The following is a 20,496-nucleotide window of genomic DNA, read 5'->3' on the forward strand; positions in this document are numbered from 1 at the left end:
GTCCCCTCCACCAGGAAGCCTACACAAACCACTGACCCAACCTTAGCCACTGGGGGCAGACACCAAAAACAATGGGAACTACGAACCTACAGCCTGCAAAAAGGTGACCCCAAACACAGTAAGTTAAGCAAAATGAGAAGACAGAGAAAAACACAGCAGATGAAGGAGCAAGGTAACAACCCACCAAACCAAACAAATGAAGAGGAAATAGGCAGTCTACCGGAAAAAGAATTCAGAGTAATGATAGTAAACAGGATCAAAAATCTTGGAAACAGAATGGAGAAAATATAAGAAAAGTTTAAGAAGGACCTAGAAGAACCAAAGAGCAAACAAACAATGATTAACAACACAATAAATGAAATTAAAAATTCTCTAGAAGGAGTCAATAGCAGAATAACTGAGGCAGAAGAACGGATAAGTGACCTGGAAGATAAAATACTGGAAATAACTACTGCAGAGCAGAATAAAGAAAAAAGAATGAAAAGAACTGAGGACATTCTCAGAGATCTCAGGGACAACATTAAATGCACCAAGATTCAAATTATAGGAGTCCCAGAAGAGGAAGAGAAAAAGAAAGGGACTGAGAAAATATTTGAAGAGATTATAGTTGAAAACTTCCCTAATATGGGAAAGGAAATAGTTAATCAAGTCCAGGAAGTGCAGAGAGTCCCATGCAGGATAAATCCAAGGAGAAACACCAAGACACATATTAATCAAACTATCAAAAATTAAATACAAGAAAAAATATTAAAAGCAGCAAGGGAAAAACAACAAATAACATACAAAGGAATCCCCATACAGTTAACAGCTGATCTTTCAGCAGAAACTCTGCAAGCAAGAAGGGAGTGGCAGGATATACTTAAAGTGATGAAAGGGGAAAACCTACAACCAAGATTACTCTACCCAGCAAGGATCTCATTCACATTCGATGGAGAAATTTAAACATTTACAGATAAGCAAGAGCTAAGAGAATTCAGCACCACCAAACCAGCTTTACAACAAATGCTAAAGGAACTTCTCTAGGCAAGAAACACAAGAGAAAGAAAAGACCTACAATAACAAACCCAAAACAATTAAGAAAATGGTAATAGGAACATACATAGCAATAACTACCTTAAATGTAAATGGATTAAATGCTCCAACCAAAAGACACAGACTGGCTGAATGGATACAAAAACAAGACCCATATAGATGCTGTCTACAAGAGACCCACTTCAGACCTAGGGACACATACAGACTGAAAGTGAGGGGATGGAAAAAGATACTCCATGCAAATGGAAATCAAAAGAAAGCTGGAGTAGCAATTCTCATACCAGACAAAACAGACTTTAAAATAAAGACTACTACAAGAGACAAAGAAGGACACTACATAATGATCAAGGGGTCAATCAAAGAAGAAGATATAACAATTGTAGATATTTATGCACCCAACATAGGAGCACCTCAATACACAGGCAAATTCTAACAGCCATAAAAGGGGAAATCGACAGTAACACAATCATAGTAGGGGACTTTAACACCCCACTTTCACCAATGGACAGATCATCCAAAATGAAAATAAATAAGGAAACACAAGCTTTAAATGATACATTAAAAAACATGGACTTAATTAATATTTATAGGACATTCCATCCAAAAACAACACTATACACCTTCTTCCCAAGTGTTCATGGACCATTCTCCAGGATAGATCATATCTTGGGTCACAAATCAAGCCTTGGTAAATTTAAGAAAATTAAAATCATATCAAGTATCTTTTCCAACCACAATGCTATGAGACTAGATATCAATTACAGGAAAAAATCTGTAAAAAATACAAACACATGGAGGCTAAACAATACACTAGTAAATAACCAAGAGATCACTGAAGAAATCAAAGAGGAAATCAAAAAATACCTAGAAACAAATGACAATGAAAACACGACAACCCAAAACCTATGGGATGCAGCAAAAGCAGTTCTAAGAGGGAAGTTTGTAGCAATACAAGCCTACCTCAAGAAACAAGAAACATCTCAAATAAACAACCTAACCTTAAACCTAAAGCAATTAGAGAAAGAACAAAAAAACCCCAAAGTTAGCAGAAGGAAAGGAATCATAAAGATCAGATCAGAAATAAATGAAAAAGAAAGGAAGGAAATGATAGCAAAGATCAATAAAACTAAAAGCTGGTTCTTTGAGAAGATAAACAAAATTGATAAACCATTAGCCAGACTCATCAAGAAAAAGCGGAAGAGGACTCAAATCAATAGAATTAGAAACGAAAAAGGAGAAGTAACAACGGACACTGCAGATATACAAAGGATCATGAGAGATTACTACAAGCAACTATATGCCAATACAATGGACAACCTGGAAGAAATGGACAAATTCTTAGAGAAGCACTACCTTCCAAGACTGAACCAGGAAGAAACTGAAAATATAAACAGACTAATCACAAGCACTGAAATTGAGACTGTGATTAAAAATCTTCCAACAAACAAAAGCACAGGACCAGATGGCTTCACAGGCGACTTTTTTCACACATTTAGAGAAGAGCTAATACCTATCCTTCTCAAACTCTTCCAAAATATATCAGAGGGAAGAACACTCCCAAACTCATTCTACGAGGCCACCATCACCCTGATACCAAAACCAGACAAAGATGTCACAAAGACAGAAAACTACAGGCCTATATCACTGATGAACATAGATGCAAAAATCCTCAACAAAATCCTAGCGCACAGAATCCAACAACACATTAAAAGGATCATACACCATGATCAAGTGGGGTTTAGCCCATGAATGCAAAGATTCTTCAACATACACAAATCAATCAATGTGATAAACCATATTAACAAATTGAAGGAGAAAAACCATATGATCATCTCAATAGATGCAGAAAAAGCTTTCGACAAAATTCAACACCCATTTAAAATAAAAACCCTCCAGAAAGTAGGCATAGAAGGAACTTACCTCAACATAATAAAGGCCATATATGACAAACCCACAGCCAACATCATTCTCAATGGTGAAAAACTGAAACCATTTCCACTAAGATCAGGAACAAGACAAGGTTGTCCAATCTCACCACTATTATTCAAGATAGTTTTCGAAGTTTTAGCCACAGCAATCAGAGAAGACAAAGAAATAAAAGGAATCCAAATCGGAAAAGAAGAAGTAAAGCTGTCACTGTTTGCAGATGACATGATACTGTACATAGAGAATCCTAAAGACTCTACCAGAAAACTACTAGAGCTAATCAATGAATTTGGTAAAGTAACAGGATACAAAATTAATGCACAGAAATCTCTTGCATTCCTGTACACTAATGATGAAACATCTGAAAGAGAAATTAAAGAAACACTCCCATTTACCATTGCAACAAAAAGAATAAAATACCTAGGAATAAACCGACCTAAGGAGACAAAAGACCTGTATGCAGAAAACTATAAGACACAGATGCAAGAAATTAAAGGTGATACAAACAGATGGAGAGATATACCATGTTCTTGGACTGGAAGAATCAACATTGTGAAAATGACTATACTACCCAAAGCAATCTACAGATTCAATGCAATCCCTATCAAACTACCAATGGCATTTTTCACAGAACTAGAACAAAAAATTTCACAATTTGTATGGAAAAACTAAAGACCCCGAATAGCCAATGCAGTCTTGAAGGAAAGAAACGGAGCTGGAGGAATCAGACTCCCTAACTTCAGACTACACTACAAAGCTACAGTAATCAAGACAGTATGGTACTGGCACAAAAAGAGAAATATAGATCAGTAGAACAGGATAGAAAGCCCAGAGATAAACCCACGCACATATGGTCACCTTATGTTTGATAAAGGAGGCAAGAATATACAACGGAGAAAAGACAGCCTCTTCAATAAGTGCTGCTGGGAAAACTGGACAGCTACATGTAAAAGAATGAAATTAGAACACTCCCTAACACCATACACAAAAATGAACTCAAAATGGATTTAAGACCTAAATAACCAGACACTATAATACTCTTAGAGGAAAACACAGGCAGAACACTCTATGACATACATCACAGCAAGATCCTTTTTGACCCACCTCCTAGAGAAATGGAAATAAAAACAAAAGGGACCTAATGAAACTTAAACGCTTTTGCACAGCAAAGGAAAACATAAACAAGGTGAAAAGACAACCCTCAGAATGGGAGAAAATATTTACAAATGAAGCAACTGACAAAGGATTAATCTCCAAAATTTACAAGCAGCCCATGCAGCTCAATATCACAAAAGCAAACAACACAATCCTATAATGGGCAGAAGACCTAAATAGACATTTCTCCAAAGAAGATATACAGATTGCCAACAAACACATTAAACAGTGCTCAACATCATTAATCATTAGAGAAATGCAAGTCAAAACTACAATGAGATATCATCTCACACCGGTCAGAATGGCCATCATCAAAAAATCTACAAACAATAAATCCTGGAGAGGGTATGGAGAAAAGGGAACCCTCTTGCACTGTTGGTGGGAATGTAAATTGATACAGCCACTATGGAGAACAGTATGGAGGTTCCTTAAAAAACTAAAAATAGAACTACCATACAACCCAGCAATCCCACTAGTGGGCATATACCCAGAGAAAACCATAATTCAAAAAGAGTCATGTACCACAATGTTCATTGCAGCTCTATTTACAATAGCAAGGACATGGAAGCAACTAAGTGTCCATTGACAGATGAATGGATAAAGAAGATGTGACACATTTATAAAATGGAATATTACTCAGCCATAAAAAGAAACGAAATTGAGTTATTTGTAGTGAGGTGGATGGACCTAGAGTCTGTCATACAGAGTGAAGTAAGTCAGAATGAGAAAAACAAATACCGTATGCTAACACATATATATGGAATCTAAAAAAAAAAAAAAAAAAAAAATGGTTCTGAAGAACCTGGGGGCAGACATGTATAAAGACACAGATGTCGACAATGGACTTGAGGACACCGGGAGGGGGAAGGGTAAGCTGGGATGAAGTGAGAGAGTGGCATGGACATATATACACTACCAAATGTAAAATAGATAGCTAGTGGGAAGCAGCCGCATAGCACAGGGAGGTCAGCTCGGTGCTTTGTGTCCACCTAGAGGGGTGGGATAGGGAGGGTGGGAGGGAGATGCAAGAGGGAGGAGATATGGAGATGCATGTGTATGTATAGCTGATTCACTTTGTTATAAAGCAGAAACTAACACACCATTGTAAAGCAATTATACTCCAATAAAGATGTTAAAAAAAAAAAAAGAAGGCCAGTGAATGCTAATGAGGGAAATGCAATATGAGTGAAGACCCCATCAACAGAGGAGGTTGCAGAGAGAAAGGCAGTAGCCTGGGTGCTGAAGTGACCTCAGACTTAGGGGAACACACACTGGCTGCCCTACTTGTTTCATGATGTCCCCTACCTCAGGCCCCTGGTCTAATGGCTATTCCTGTTCCTATTCCATGTTTATTTGACTCACTTTTTTTGTATGTCCCAGTAGTGGGTGAACCTAGCCCTTTTCTCACTTTTGATTTCTTTTGGTTTGGGCTTTGATCTCTTTTTTGACAAATCCAATGGGCACACTCTCGTTCTGCTTCTCTTCCTCAACCAACATGGCAATGAACCCCATCCTGGACCATACTCTATAAAATCCTGCATATTCCATTACAATCTACCCCCTTTCTTTATATGATTTATCCCTGTCGACCTTATGTCATACAAGCATTTGCTTCATTGCTCTTTGCTTTCTTCATTATAATGTATTATCCAAACGAGCAGGGACCTCATCTGCTTCGTCCACTTCTATGTTTTCACAAAGGTGTGCATTTAAGCAGAAACAAATTTTAGAAAATGGCAATTCATTAAATAAAAAGAATGGTACTGAAAATAAAACTCTGTTCAATATAGTAGATTCAAATAATTGTATTAAAAATTAATAAATATGTAATACTAACATCTCAAAGAAAATATATAAAATAATAATAAATTAATCACACCAAAAAAAAATTTTTTTTTAAATAAAGCGAGAGAGATATGTGACCCCTACTTTCACTTGAACACTTAGATGCCACTGTAGGGCCATTATTGGCCTAATTTCAGTATTGTTGTATCTCGGAATAGGAAGGCCCAAGGAGAGGGAAAGAGTAGGGGGAACAGCCAGTTGGTGGAACAGTCAGAACACACACATTTATCGATTACGTTAGAAGTCTTATATGGGCGGAGTTCATGGTGCCCCAAAACAATTATAATAGTAACATCAAAGATCACTGATTGCAGATCACCATAACAAATATAATGACAATGAAAAAGTTTGAAATAGTGCAAGAATTACCAAAGTTTTACACAGAGCCACACAGTGAGCAAATGCTGTTGGAAAAATTGTGCCAACAGACTTGCTCAAGGCAGGGTTGTCACAAACCTTCAATTTGTAAAATAAAAGCATTATCTGCGAAGTACAATAAAGCAAAGCACAATAAAACAAGGTAAGCCTGTACAGCAGAAGTAATGGTGTGTCACTTCTGAGATTAGGTTACAAAAGTCTGCAGCTTTTATTTTTGGTGATCACTCACTGGACTGCTCTGTCTCCCTACACTCACTCTGGGGGAAGCCATGTTGTAAGTAGCCCTGTAAGCCTCCCGTCAAGAGCCATGTGAATGAGTTTCAAAGTGGATCTTCCACGCCCAGATTCAAATAAACATATTCCCATTGAACATCCTGACTGCAATCTCTTTAAGGACCCTGCGACAGAATCACCAGTTAAGCTGATCTTGGAGTCCTGACTCTCTGAAACTGCGCAATATGATAAACATGTCTGGCTTTAAGCAAAGCTTTGGGGCAACTTTTTACACAGCAATACATAACTGATTTACAATCCACTGCAATTCTTATTGTTACTGAAAGTCAATTTGTCCCATCTTCCCAGTGGAGGCCTCTTCGAATTGTCTTCTGAGTTATTTGAGATAATCCTAGTAGTCTTTAATAGTTCTCTTTCTCTCTAATATGTGAAGATTTTCCAGGGTTTTCTTATACATTGCTTGCTCTAACTTCCTGGTGGTCCAGTGGTTAAGATCCCACACTTCCAGTGCAGGGGGCACGGGTTTGACCCATGGTTGGGGAACTAAGATGCAACATGCCCCGGGGCACAGCCAAAAAAAGAAAAAGTATGGGTTAAAAAAAAAAATTAGCCATTTCTCCAAGAAGTCCTGGTTTATTTTATTCAGAATGGTCTTGAGAAAGACCACAGTCTGGGTGCCACGGGTGCTTGGTTGGTCATTATTTCTAGATCTTTTCAGTAATGAGATAAAATATTTATCTTGTGAGTTCATACTTAAATTTCCAATTCATATTCAGGATTAAAGATTTTTATTTAACTTCTTTTATATTAAATCTGATTCTTTTCAACTACATGAAGAATCTTAGTCCTCAAAGACAGAGCCAACAAAATTAAATATCCATTAATTAGTCATTTGCTTTATTCCACATAAGCACACAACAGTCTCAGAAAACAACTCCAATACTATAACCAATCATTATGATTTCTGAAAACCATTTGAAAAACTTCTACATATGATACCATACTTTTCTCCTTTTTAAATACTTGTACCATGTCTACATTCTATGATCAGGTAATCATTTTTAATGATTAAACCTTTTTAATATTCACATAATGTTAGTTCTAGAACTAACCATACAGTATATTTGATGCCTACCACCAGTACAATGATATGATAGGGTCTTTCATATCATTTTGGTTGGTAAGTTGTTCTTTAGTAGATTACTCAGGGAAAGCTCAGGAAAATAATATTCTCTAAATCCTTGCATGTTGCTAACAGTTTATGCCCTTCATACTTGATGGTCAATTTTGTTGGATATAAAAGCCTCAGTTCACATTTTCTTTCACTGAATATCTAAAATGTGTTACTTAAGTTCCTTCAGAATAGATTATTGTGGTCAAAATGTCTGATGATAATATGATTTTCTTTCTCTTATACATCACATGCTATTTTTTTTTCCTAGATGACAAAATTTTTTATTTTTTTAATTTTTAAAAAATATTTATTTATTTATTTATCTTTGGCTGCATTGGGTCTTCGTTTCCGCACGTGGGCTTTCTGTAGTCACGGCAATCGGGGGCTACTCTTCCTTGTGGTGCATGGGCTTCTCATTGTGGTGGCTTCTCTTGTTGCAGAGCATGGGCTCTAGGCACACGGGCTTCAGTAGTTGTGGCATGCGGGCTCAGTAGTTGTGGCTTGCGGGCTCTAGAGTGCAGGCTCAGTAGTTGTGGCGCATGGGCTTAGTTGCTCCATGGCATGGGGGATCTTCCTGGACCAGGGCTTGAACCCGTGTCCCCTGCATTGGCAGGCGGATTCTTAACCACTGTGCCACCAGGGAAGCCCCTGTTCTTTGAACTTCAGCAATTTTACCAGAATATGACTTGGTCATAGTTATTCTAAGTCAGTGTTCTCAGATATTCAATGTACTCTTTCAATACTTATTTCAAATATTTTTATTTCAGGAAATCTTAGAAAAACTATACCTTTTACTATTTGCTCTGTTCTCTTAAGTTTTCTTCTTCAGGGACTCCTATGACCCACATGTTGAAACATCTTTGCCTATCTTCAATACTTATGGGATTTTCTCAAATACTTTTCCCCCTTTTTCTTCTCCTTTTTCTATTTTTAAAAAATTCCCGTTATTATTCCATTTTTATTAAGGCATTATTTGCTGTGTTTATTTACTCTTTTGCCTCTTCTAGTTTAGTCATTAAAATTGTTTTTTGTTTTTTTTCTAATTCTTTCTTGAGTTCTGTCACCTGATTTCTGAATTTTTCTATTTCTGTTTCATATTGCTCATTCATGTCTTTTATCATTTCCCTATTGCCTATTAATTTGTTTTGAGATAGTTATAGTTTTTAAATCATTACATTATTTTTAATCATGTTTACATGATTACATTATTTTAATCATGTTTTTCTGATTAAATGCTTTCATTTTCTATAAGGATATTATTCTGATCCTTATTCTCTTTTTTTGCATATAGTAATTTTGTGTGAGACTTGAATACTTGAATACTTTTCTGTTACTCATTTTATGTAAAATTAAGTCTCCTGAGATTTTAGAAGGAGAGGAAGTTCAGGATAGTTGGGGTTTTTTGGGTTTTTTTTGTTTTTGTTTTTGTCTTCACAGAGCTCCCTCTTTTATAGGTTTCCATGTAGCGTGCAGAAATGTGGTGTCTCCCTTTCTGAGGTTTCCTGGCTGTACTCCAACTCCCACTTGTATCTGGACCTTCTCTTTCCTCTTCCTCTGTTTTCCCCTCTTGCTCAATTTTGTTTTCACTCCCAGCAGGTTTTCCCCTGTTTGAGCTCTTCTGGGAAGAAACCCTAGAGGGTCCATTTCAAGAGTTGATAGGGGTGGACTCACTAGTCCTTTATGCTTTATCACAAGGCCACCTGCCCTCATTCACTGGTAGTAGTGTCCGAGTAGTGACACTGAGTAGCGTCAGCTGATGTTCTCAAAGTGCCCACTGCACTTTTCAGTGATTACCTGTTGGTTCCTTTGAGTTTCTCCTGTTCTCAGTCCATCTGCCACCCCATTGCTTCTGTCTGCTATCTCCCACATAGATGATAAAAACATACACAATCTGGTTGTTGATGATTTCTCTCTACCTGGTTGTACTTGGGGGTTCCTAGAGTTGTCACTTAGTTTGGTATTTATTCTTCTCGGTGTTCTCTGAGCTTCTGGATCTGTGGTTTGGGGTTTATCATTAATTTTGGGAAATTCCTAGTCATTATTTCTTCAAATATTTCTGTGCTCCTCCCTTTCTTCTCCTTCTGGTATTCCCACTGCATGTATGTTACACATTTTCTAATTGTCCCACAGAATTGAATATCTGTTCTGTCTTTTTCATTCTCTTTTTCTCTTTGCATTTCAGTTTTAGAAGTTTCTATCAACATTTCTTCAAAGAAGAGTTGTTGGGTTTCAGTTTGTTCAGCTTTTTTCTTGTTGTGGCATTGGGAGAGAAAACTTCTAATCTCCTTACATGCTGGACTAGAAACTGAAGTCTATTTAGTTCTGTTGTAAATTTTGTTCATGGGTTTTTTGTTTTGCCATATATTTTATATGTGAGGGTTTAGGAGGGGCAAAAAAATATACAGACACTGCTATCCTCTCAAAATCAGAAATAATGTTTAATAATAATAAAGTAAGAGGCATTTGGCACAAAGTAATTCAATGTTACAACTTGAGCTAAGTTTCTTGGTTTAAAAATGATTTAATAAACATTTAATTATAAATTAACAAGCAGGGACTTCCCTGGTGGTCCAGTGGTAAAGAATCCGCCTTCCAATGCAGGCGATGCAGGTTCAATCCCTGGTCAGAGAACTAAGATCCCACATGCCATGGGGCAACTAAGCCCACATGCCAAACTACTGAGCTTGTGCGCCTCAACTAGAGAGCCCACGTGCCACAAACTACAGAGCCCACACTCTCTGGAGCCCGTACCACAACTAGAGAGAAGCCTGCGCCCCGCAACGAAGAGCCCTCGTGCCACAACTAAGACCCGACGCAGCCGAAAATAAATAAATAAAAATAAATTTTAAAAATAACTACTATATTTTAAAAATTCTGAAAAAGTTTAAAAAAATAAATTAACAAGCAGAAGACAAGAATTCCCTTAGTAAAAAACAGAAAATATATTTACAATCAGGCAATTTATAGAAGAAAGTGAAATAAACATGAAGATTTTGAAACTCATTAGTAAAGAGTCGAACACCTATTAGAACAACAATGAAATATCAATTTTAACCCTGTTAGTCTAGCAAAAATTAGAAAACTGGGTAATACTAAGTGCTGATAGGGTTGTAGTTTATAGAAACCCTGACACAGAGCCTGGAAATGTTTTGTTTTTTTATTTTATTTATTTATTTTTGGCTGTGTTGGGTCTTTGTTGCTGCACACAGGCTTTCTCTAGCTGCGGCAAGCAGGGGCTACTCTTTGTTGCAGTGTGTGGGCTTCCCATTGCAGTGGCTTCTCTTGTTGCAGACCACGGGCTCTAGGCACGTGGGCTTCAGTACTTGTGGCATGCGGGCTCAGTAGTTGTGGCTCATGGGCTTAGTTGCTCCCTGGCATGTGGGATCTTAGTTCCCTGACCAGGGCTCAAACCCGTGTCCCTTGCATTGGCAGGTGGATTCTTAACCACTGCGCCACCTGGGAAGTCCCCTGGAAAGGTTCTTACAGGCAGACTTTTTTTTTAAGTGGAAGAGACTTTATGGGGGGGCGGGTGGGGGAGAGGGAATGTGTGCATAAACTAATGCCACCATTCTGCAGTGAAATCTGGTACTTCTTAGTCAAATTAAATAGATGCATATCCTGTGATCCAGCAATGCCATTCCAGGAGATACATCCCAAATAAACTCTCAGACTAGATGTATGAAGAAACAATATGAGATTGTGCTATTGGTTTCCATCACTGGAGATGTAACTAGGTGAAATGTGATGAATTCACATCATGACGTCTTATGTAGCAATTAGAAACAACAGATCTATAGCAATATGCAGAGATCTTTAAAACCTTAACGCTTAGTGAAAAAGGTAAGAACCCAAATTGAGATCCATAACGCATTACAGCATATATAAATGTTTTAAACACATGCTAAAAAACAAAAAAAAAATACACATTTTACAAAAACTGATACAAAAAGAGAACACACATTAACCGAATTAGAATGGCTGCTGTGACAGTAATGACAATAGGAAAGGAGATAGAGAGGAACACAATAAATAGATTTTTTTTTTAAAAAAGAGCAAGATCTTATCAATGATGATAAATTTCCTTAAACTAAGAAGTATATCAACTCATTTCTCCACATCTGAATTTCCATAATGTTTTAAAGTAAACTTAAATATTGTCTCTCAAAACCTGTACCTCTTGAGAATACCTCAAATCACAAAGTACTATTTATTTTCCTTGTCCTATTAGCATCTCCTCTAATTATTTTCCATTCTTTGACTTCCTTTTTTAGCAGCATTTCTAACCTCATAACTTTTTATTCATCTGACTCATTCATTTACTTACTCAATAAGTATTTAAGTGTCTACTCAAATATTAAGTGTACATGAAGTATTGTTGGGCACTAAGAGGATATTCAGGAAATGTCTTATGATCCTTTTTTCCGGAACGTTTATTCTAATGGTGGATGTAAAGCATTAACCCATGAAACAGCTCAAAACAGTCCAAGGCAGTACTGATTTAGTGTCTAAAAAGGAGAGGTGAATGCTAACATGTGATGGGATCCAGAGAAGAGATCAGTGAGGATTGGAGTAGATGGGAAAAATCTGTCGAAAGTGTCAAGGTGCAGGACTTCCCTGGCACTCCAGTGGTTAAGACTCCAAGCTTCCACTGCAGGGGGCATGGATTCGATCCCTGGTCAGGGAACTAAGATCCCGCATGCCATGCGAGGTGCAGCAAAAAAGAAAAAAAGAAAGAGTCTAGGTGGATTGGATCTTTTTTTTTTTTTTTTTTTTTTTGGCTGTGTTGGGTCTTCATTGCTGAGCACGGACTTTCTCTAGTTCTCCATTGTGGTGCACGGGCTTCTCATTGCGGTGGCTTCTCTTGTTGCGGAGCACAGGCTCTAGGCACCCAGGCTTCAGTAGTTGTGGCACGCGGGCTCAGCAGTTGTGGCTCACAGGCTGTGGAGCGCAGGCTCAGTAGTTGTGGTACATGAGCTTAGTTTTTCCGCGGCATGTGGGATCTTCCCAGACCAGGGCTTGAACCCATGTCCCCTGCATTGGCAGGCAGATTCTTAACCACTGCACCACCAAGGAAGTCCTGTGCACTGGGTCTTATATAATGAGTGTGAGAGAGAGAGAGAGAGAGAGAGACAGAGACAGAGACAGAGACAGAGACAGAGAAAGAGAGAAGAGCATTCCAAGCAGGGATATGTCTTTTTACAAGGCACAAATTTAAGACTGAATAAAGCATAATCAGAAAGCATAAAACTAGAGGGTAGGAACTGAGGTAAGGAATTAAGGGCAATAAGATTAAACCAGGGGCTTCCCTGGTGGCTCAGTGGTTAAGAATCTGCCTACCAATGCAAGGGACACGGGTTCGAGCCCTGGCCCGGGAAGATCCCACATGCTGTGGAGCAACTAAGCCCGTGTGCCACAACTACTGAGCCCGCAAGCCACAACTATGGAGCCCACGTGCCACAACTACTGAAGCCTGCACGCCTAGAGCCCGTGCTCTGCAACAAGAGAAGCCACAACAATGAGAAGCCCACGCACCACAACAAAGAGTAGCCCCAGCTCGCCGCAACTAGAGAAAGCCTGCGCACAGCACCGAAGACCCAACACAGCCGAAAATAAATAAATAAATAAATTTATAAAAAAGAAAAAAAAAAGATTAAGCCAGCAGAGAACAAATTACAGAGGACTTGAAGGTCTAACCTAGTAATCTTGATTTTATACTGTAGGTAGCAGGAAGCTTCTGGAGGTTTTTTGATTTGGAAACTGAATAGATTTTTCTGTGTTATATTATCACATGAAATCTTTCACCAAATACTGCTCGGGATCATAGTTCTCTTTCCGTCCAGTCCCACAATGATAGACCTTGTCCAAGATCGGTCCAGTGAACTACTACAACCCCTTCATTGTTCCCCTCCCTCCCCGACTTGCTGCCTTTTTTTCCTTCACTTCTTCCACTTCTTCAGCTTCATAACTTGACCTCATTCCATCAGAGTTTGGGTTAGGTGTGTTTCCCTGGCATCCTATGCTTGCCTCTACCACATTAATTGATCATTAGTTTATTCATCAAATATTTAGTGACCCCCTACTGCTTTCTAGGCTGAACCCACAGTGATGAGCAAAAACAGAACCAAACCCTGCCCTCATGTAGCCTAGAAGCAGAGAGAGAAGCTATCATATTTTGGAATCCTAATTTTCACTGTAGAATGTACTGCACTGCATTTCAACTGAGCTCACTGTCCCACACTTTGTAGATGCTCAATAAATGTTTACTGAATGAATGAATGCGAAGATGCTTGGAGAATCCTACTCATACAGCCACAAGCATTATCATCAGTCTTGGATTGATAATGGCAATCTCATCCCTTCTCAGAACTGCTTATCACATAAAAACGTAAACTCTAGGTCAAAGGTCGGCAAACTTTTTCTGTAAAGTGCTAGCTAGTAAATATTTTAGGCTTTATAAGCCATATAGCGTCTGTTACAACTACTCAGCTCTGCCATGGTTGTGCAAAAGCAGCCATAGGCAATATGTAAACAAATGAATGTGGCTGGTTCCAATAAAATATTATTTATAAAAACAGGTGGTGGTCTAGACTTGGCACACAGGCCCTTGTTTGCCACCCTGTGCTGTAGGTCAGGGGTCCCCAACCCCGGGGCTGTGCACTGGTACGGGACCACGGCCTGTTAGGAGCGGGGCCGCACAGCAGGAGGTGAGTGGCAGGCGAGCGAGCAAGCAAGTGAAGCTTCATCTGCCACTCCCCATCGCTCCCCATCGCTCGCATTGCTGCCTGAACCATCCCCCCCCCACCCCCATCTGTGGAAAAATTGTCTTCCATGAATCCGGTCCCTGGTGTCAAAAAGGCTGGGGACTGCTGCTGTAGATGATGCCACTTCTGTCAATTTTTCAGGACCGCCTTCATGCCTAGTCCATACTCTGTTCTTTAGTCAGGTAAATTGACTTGCTACACCCAACAGCTGAGTTCCCCCTTAAACTCATGTCTGACACCTGTAATTGTGGTAATGAGAAAGAGTATATAACTTGGAGCTCAAAAGACCCGCTTTATTTATTGATTGACCTTTTGCCAAGTTACTTTAGCATTATTGAACCTTTATTTCCTCACGGTAAATGGAGTTTGGGTTTTTTTTTTTTAATCCTGACTATGAAGATCAAGTGTGAAATGTATATTGAGAACTGAAGACGATGCTTACACAGAGTAGACAGTTCACAAATATGCCCCCCCCCACATCTTTGCCCAGTTATGTTCTTTTCCTCTTTTAAATCAAGTCATCAGATATTTATGGAGGATCTACTATATCCAAGGTACAGTTTCAGGTACCTTTAAAACTATTCTAAATCCTCCCTGATATCTCTCTTGACCACTGGATCTCCAAATTGCATATAACACAATACACCTGGGAGCCTAAAAGTACTGATGCTTGAGTCCCAACACTAGGTATTCTGATACAAGTGTTATAAAGAGTGGCCTGAGCATCAGAATTACCCACAGAGAATTTCAGTATAGAGCAAATTTGAGAGTCACTGCTCCAGATAGGACTCTGGGTTTAATCAGTTCAGAAGCTCTCTTCTTCCATCTTTCCAACTGCCTTCTCTTTAACAGTTAGTACCTGTACGCACATCCTTATAGAGTTAGAGTTGATTGAGTTCTCCCAGCGATTACTTACTCATATGTGGATATATTTATGTTAAGGAGAGAGGAAAAAAGAGAATGAAGTAATTCTCTTACCTTGCATTTCACATTTATTGTTTAATTAACAGGCATCCATTCCCCTTTCTTGTAGCAACAACCTTGATTTTTATTTGGGGATCCTCCTCTCCCGACTCTCAGTTCGCTTGGCCTACTTGAGGCTTTATTCCTGGCCCCTAGAAGCTCATGAAACCAGTACACTAACATCCTGGTTTCAGTTACTGTTGGTCCACCCTAAGCAACTGTCATGGTTTAGTTTTCTAGGATTGCTGAAAGACACTCACTTTTTTTCTGCTGCATTGGAATCTGAAAGAATATGGTTCTTGGAGATTCTGGCAGCTATTTTATAACCTCAAAGAGAAAGCCTGTCTGAGAACAGAATAAGAGAAAGAGAGACAAACAGACAAAGAGAGTGGTATCACTTTGTGCCACAGTGTCTAGCTATTTCTCAAGCCAGGTGCACCATTAAACTGCTATATGAGCCAATAAATCCGCTTTGCTTCCGCTTCTGCTTCTGCCAATTTTAGTCAGGTATTCTATCACTGGCAACCAAAAGAATCCCAAACTGATACAGTCTCCTCTCATCTCCCTCAGAACCCCATTTACCAGCCATACACACAGAGATTACATGCCAGAGTCAATCACCAATCATTCGTTCAATAAATGTACTGAGTGCCTATTGTATACGATGCTCAGACTAGGAGGAGGGATTATAGTAGTATGCCATCATTAAGAACTGCACAAAAGTTTGTGGAAACTTAGTTAGTCCTACTAACTCACTATTTTTTTTTTAAACTTGCTTTTTTAAAAAAATAACTTAGAAATATTATTTGGACTGCCTTCATGTTAATAAATATAGATTCACCTCATTCTTTTTTACAGGTTATGTAGTATGCCATTGTCTTTAACCGCTGTTCTGTTCATTAACATTTAGTTCTTTCCAGGTTTTCACAATGATGAGCAATGTTATTGTAAAAAACAGGTGGCATTTTCTATAATTTTTCAAACACTCAGAAGAAAAGTATTAATTACATTTCTCCAAAATGGAAAGTTTTGGTTCATAGTGGGAAAGAGGTGAATTAAATTCCTTCCAGATAAAGACCCTTTTCTATTTCCTTTTTAATTCATCATTGACATATTGAGTACTGAATAAAGTTTTACACAAGTGACTAGAAGATATCTTCTAAAATCCATTAATGTAAGTGCAGACTTAAAAATAAATAATCAGTAGCTAATTCCACAAAGTCTTCTATGTGCCCAGGACTATTTTAGGCCTCAAAAAAGAGAAATTCTGTATTTTTCTTGAAATAAAAGGTCACCACAATTGAACTGGGCAAGAACAGAGTCAGTACTCTTCTAATGAAAGCACTTCTATTATACCCAAATATAATTTTCCTTTTCCAGAAAGACAATAATTGAAATATCATTATAGGTTTAATTCATAAAACTGTTATGACTACTTCAAATAGATTTCAAGAAACAAGAAAAAAATCATCTTGCTAAATAAAAACACACAGCTAATATATTTCTATTAGAATTATTTGCCATTTGAAGTCTGCCTCCAGATGTTCGATCCAGTTCCTACCTTGGCTATTTCCAAAAATCAAAATTATTTATGTCTTTTTGTTCACAAAAAATTGTTTCCAGTCTATTTACTGAACAGCCCAACATTCCATTAATGCAGAAAGACATTTCAATAACAGTTCAATTAACTAAATAAACTGTATAATTAATAGAAATGATTTTTTTTAGGAAGAAAATGAAACAATTTTGTTTGGCATGTATGCCTAATTGTGTTTTAAATTCTTGGTTTTGGCCTGTGATCGCTTAAAAACAACCTCCAAACACATCTAAATGGTTAACTATAAATGCAAGATTATGCCTTTTGCATTTCATGGTGTATAAAATCTAGCATAAGAGAAAATAAACCCAAGGGCAACAAAGAGGTCCAGTCACTTACCCTCTTCATAACCACAGGCAGGGTAAACTTCACTCAGCCTTCAGCCATTGAATTTTATCCTGAGGTTCCCATCTACCACACAATCAGATAAACCCCAATTTGTGGGAGCAACTAATGGAAATTCTGATGTAAAAAGAATTGCCAAACAAATTTCCATGTGCTTAACCTGAAAGGGAGAAACTGCAAAGTGAACTGAGTAAAAAGTTTTTTAGCTGCTTTTAAACCCAAGGGGCTGATTTCACTTTTAGTGAACTTCTGACTAGGATTGCCTGGTCGGGAAATGATTAACAACACTCCTGTTGTCGTCATCTGCTTGAGCTCTCCAGCTGCAGGAAATTGGCTGAGGGAACCTTATCAATCCTGGGCATGTGTGCTGTGAATACACTGTCCTCCTGAGCTGGCATTTAGATATTTTAAATAAAAATGTACTTAGAACCTCTACCAACTTCGTTAGTGGTTAAACTATTATTATAAAACATTTTATTTTCATTTTTCATTTCCTTACCACCCCCTTAAAGAAAAGATCATCACTTAGATCCTTTTTCTTTAAATTCCAAAGTTTTATAAGTAACATTAGCAATACCTCTGTGTTCTCTCAGCCTTGTTTCTCTTCCCAGCCATGCTTGTGTCTAAAGCTTCAGTGTCCTTTTGAACTGCCAGTTTTCAACTCATCTGGAAACAGGGGCATGAAAAAAATAAGGAGTTAACAGGTGTACATAATTTGGAGGCATTAGATAGCCTGTGCTCGGCTGCGATAGTGAGACCCCCGCGCACTGCGATGGAGTGGCCCCCGCTTGCCACAACTAGAGAAAGCCCTCGCACAGAAACGAAGATCCAACACAGCGGGAGTCTGGGCAAGATGGCAGAAGAGTAAGATGCGGAGATCACCTTCCTCCCCACAGATACATCAGAAATACATCTACACGTGGAACTGCTCCTATAGAACACCCACTGAATGCTAGCAGAAGACGTCAGACCTCCCAAAAGGCAAGAAACTCCCCAAGTACCCGGGTAGGGCAAAAGAAAAAAGAAATAACAGGGACAAAAGAATAGGGACGGGACCTGCACCAGTGGGAGGGAGCTGTGAAGGAGGAAAGATTTCCACGCACTAGGAAGCCCCTTCGTGGGCAGAGACTGCGGGTGGCAGAGGGGGGAAGCTTCGGAGCCACGGAGGAGAGCGCAGCCACAGGGGTGCGGAGGGCAAAGCGGAGAGATTCCCACACAGAGGATCAGTGCCGAGCAGCACTCATCAGCCCAAGAAGCTTGTCTGCTCACCCACCGGGGTGGGCGGGGGCTGGGAGCTGAGGCTCGGGCTTCGGTCGGATCGCAAGGAGAGGGCTGGGGTTGGCGGCGTGAACACAGCCTGAAGGGGTTAGCGCACCACAGCTAGCCGGGAGGGAGTCCGGGAAAAGGTCTGGAGCTGCCGAACAGGCAAGAGACTTTTTCTTGCCTCTTTGTTTCCTGGTGCGCGAGGAGAGGGGATTCAGAGCGCTGCCTAAACGAGCTCCAGAGACAGGTGCGAGCCACGGCTAACAGCACGGACCCCAGAGACAGGCGTGAGACGCTAAGGCTGCTGCTGCCGCCTCCAAAGGGCCTGTGTGCGAGCACAGGTCACTCTCCACACCGCCCCTCCCGGGAGTCTGTGCAACCCGCCACTGCCAGGGTCCCGTTATCCAGGGACAACTTCCCCGGGAGAACGCACGGCGCGCCTCAGGCTGCTGCAACGTCACGACGCCTCTGACGCCGCAGGCTCGCCCCGCCTCCTCTGTACCCCTCCCTCCCCCCGGCCTGAGTGAGCCAGAGCCCCCGAAGCAGCTGCTCCTTTAACCCCGTCCTGTGTGAGTGAAGAACAGATGCCCTCAGGCAAGTAACACGCAGAGGCGGGTCCAAATCCAAAGCTGAACCCCGGGAGCTGTACGAACGAAGAGGAGAAAGGGAAATCTCTCCCAGCAGCCTCAGAAGCAGCGAATTAAAGCTCCACAAACAACTTGATGTACCTGCATCTGTTGAATACCTGAATAGACAACGAATCATCCCAAATTGAGGAGGTGGACTTTGGCAGCAGGCTATACTATTTTTTCCCCTTTTCCTCTTTTTGTGAGTGTATATGTGTATGCTTCTGTGTGAGACTCTGTCTGTATAGCTTTGCTTTCACCATTTGTCCTAGGGTTCGGTCCGTCCATTTTGTTTGTTTGTTTGTTTTTACTTAAAAAATTTTTTTTCTTAATAAATATTTTAATAATTTTTTTCTTATTTTAAAAAATTAAACAATTTTTTCTTAATAATTTTTTTCTTATTTTTTTATTTTAAAAAATTAAAAAATTTTTTTCTTAAAATATTTTTTTCTTAATATTTTTCTTATTTTTTATTTTAAAAAATTAAGAAATTTATTTTAAAAAATTAAAATATTTTTATTTCTTAATAAATTTTTCTTAATAATTTTTTTCTTATTTTTTATTATAATAGATTTATTTTATTTTATCTTTATTTTATTTTATACTCTTTCTTTCTTTCTATTTTTTCTCCCTTTTATTCTGAGCCGTGTGGATGGAAGGCTCTTGGTGCTCCACCCAGGCATCAGGGCTGTGCCTCTGAGGTGGGAGAGCCAACTTCAGGACACTGGTCCACAGGAGACCTCCCAGCTCCACGTAATATCAAATGGTGAAAATCTCTCAGAGATCTCCATCTCAACACCAAGACCCAGCTTCACTCAACGACCAGCAAGCTACAGTGCTGGACACCCTATGCCAAACAACTAGCAAGACAGGAACACAGCCCCATCCATCAGCAGAGAGGATGCCTAAAATCATAATAAGGCCACAGACACCCCAAAACACACCACCAGACGTGGACGTGCCCACCAGAAAGACAAGATCCAGCCTCATCCACCAGAACACAGGCACTAGTCCCCTCCACCAGGAAGCCTACACAACCCACTGAACCAACCTTAGCCACTGAGGACAGATATCAAAAACAACAGGAACTACGAACCTGCAGCCTGTGAAAAGGAGACCCCAAACACAGTAAGATAAGCAAAATGAGAAGATAGAAAAACACACAGCAGATGAAGGAGCAAGGTAAAAACACACCAG

At 39.4% G+C, this 20,496-nt stretch overlaps 1 protein-coding gene across 8 annotated transcripts in view; it reads right to left on the reverse strand.

Annotated features, from left to right (window-relative positions):
• Nucleotides 1-20,496, reverse strand: part of TRPM6 (transient receptor potential cation channel subfamily M member 6) — a 217,030-nt gene that overhangs the window by 166,366 nt on the left and 30,168 nt on the right. For 7 of the 8 annotated variants that reach the window (XR_014247276.1, XM_082401319.1, XM_082401318.1 and 4 more), the window contains one exon: nt 17,988-18,076. The gene's annotated coding sequence lies outside the window, so the exon portion shown is untranslated. Of the gene's footprint in view, nt 1-17,987; nt 18,077-18,679; nt 18,896-20,496 lie in introns of those variants that run through there. The other variant, XM_082401320.1, reaches the window with a different exon arrangement.

Source organism: Balaenoptera borealis (genome assembly GCF_965194805.1).
Source record: "Balaenoptera borealis genome assembly, chromosome: 8".
NCBI lineage: Eukaryota > Metazoa > Chordata > Mammalia > Artiodactyla > Balaenopteridae > Balaenoptera > Balaenoptera borealis.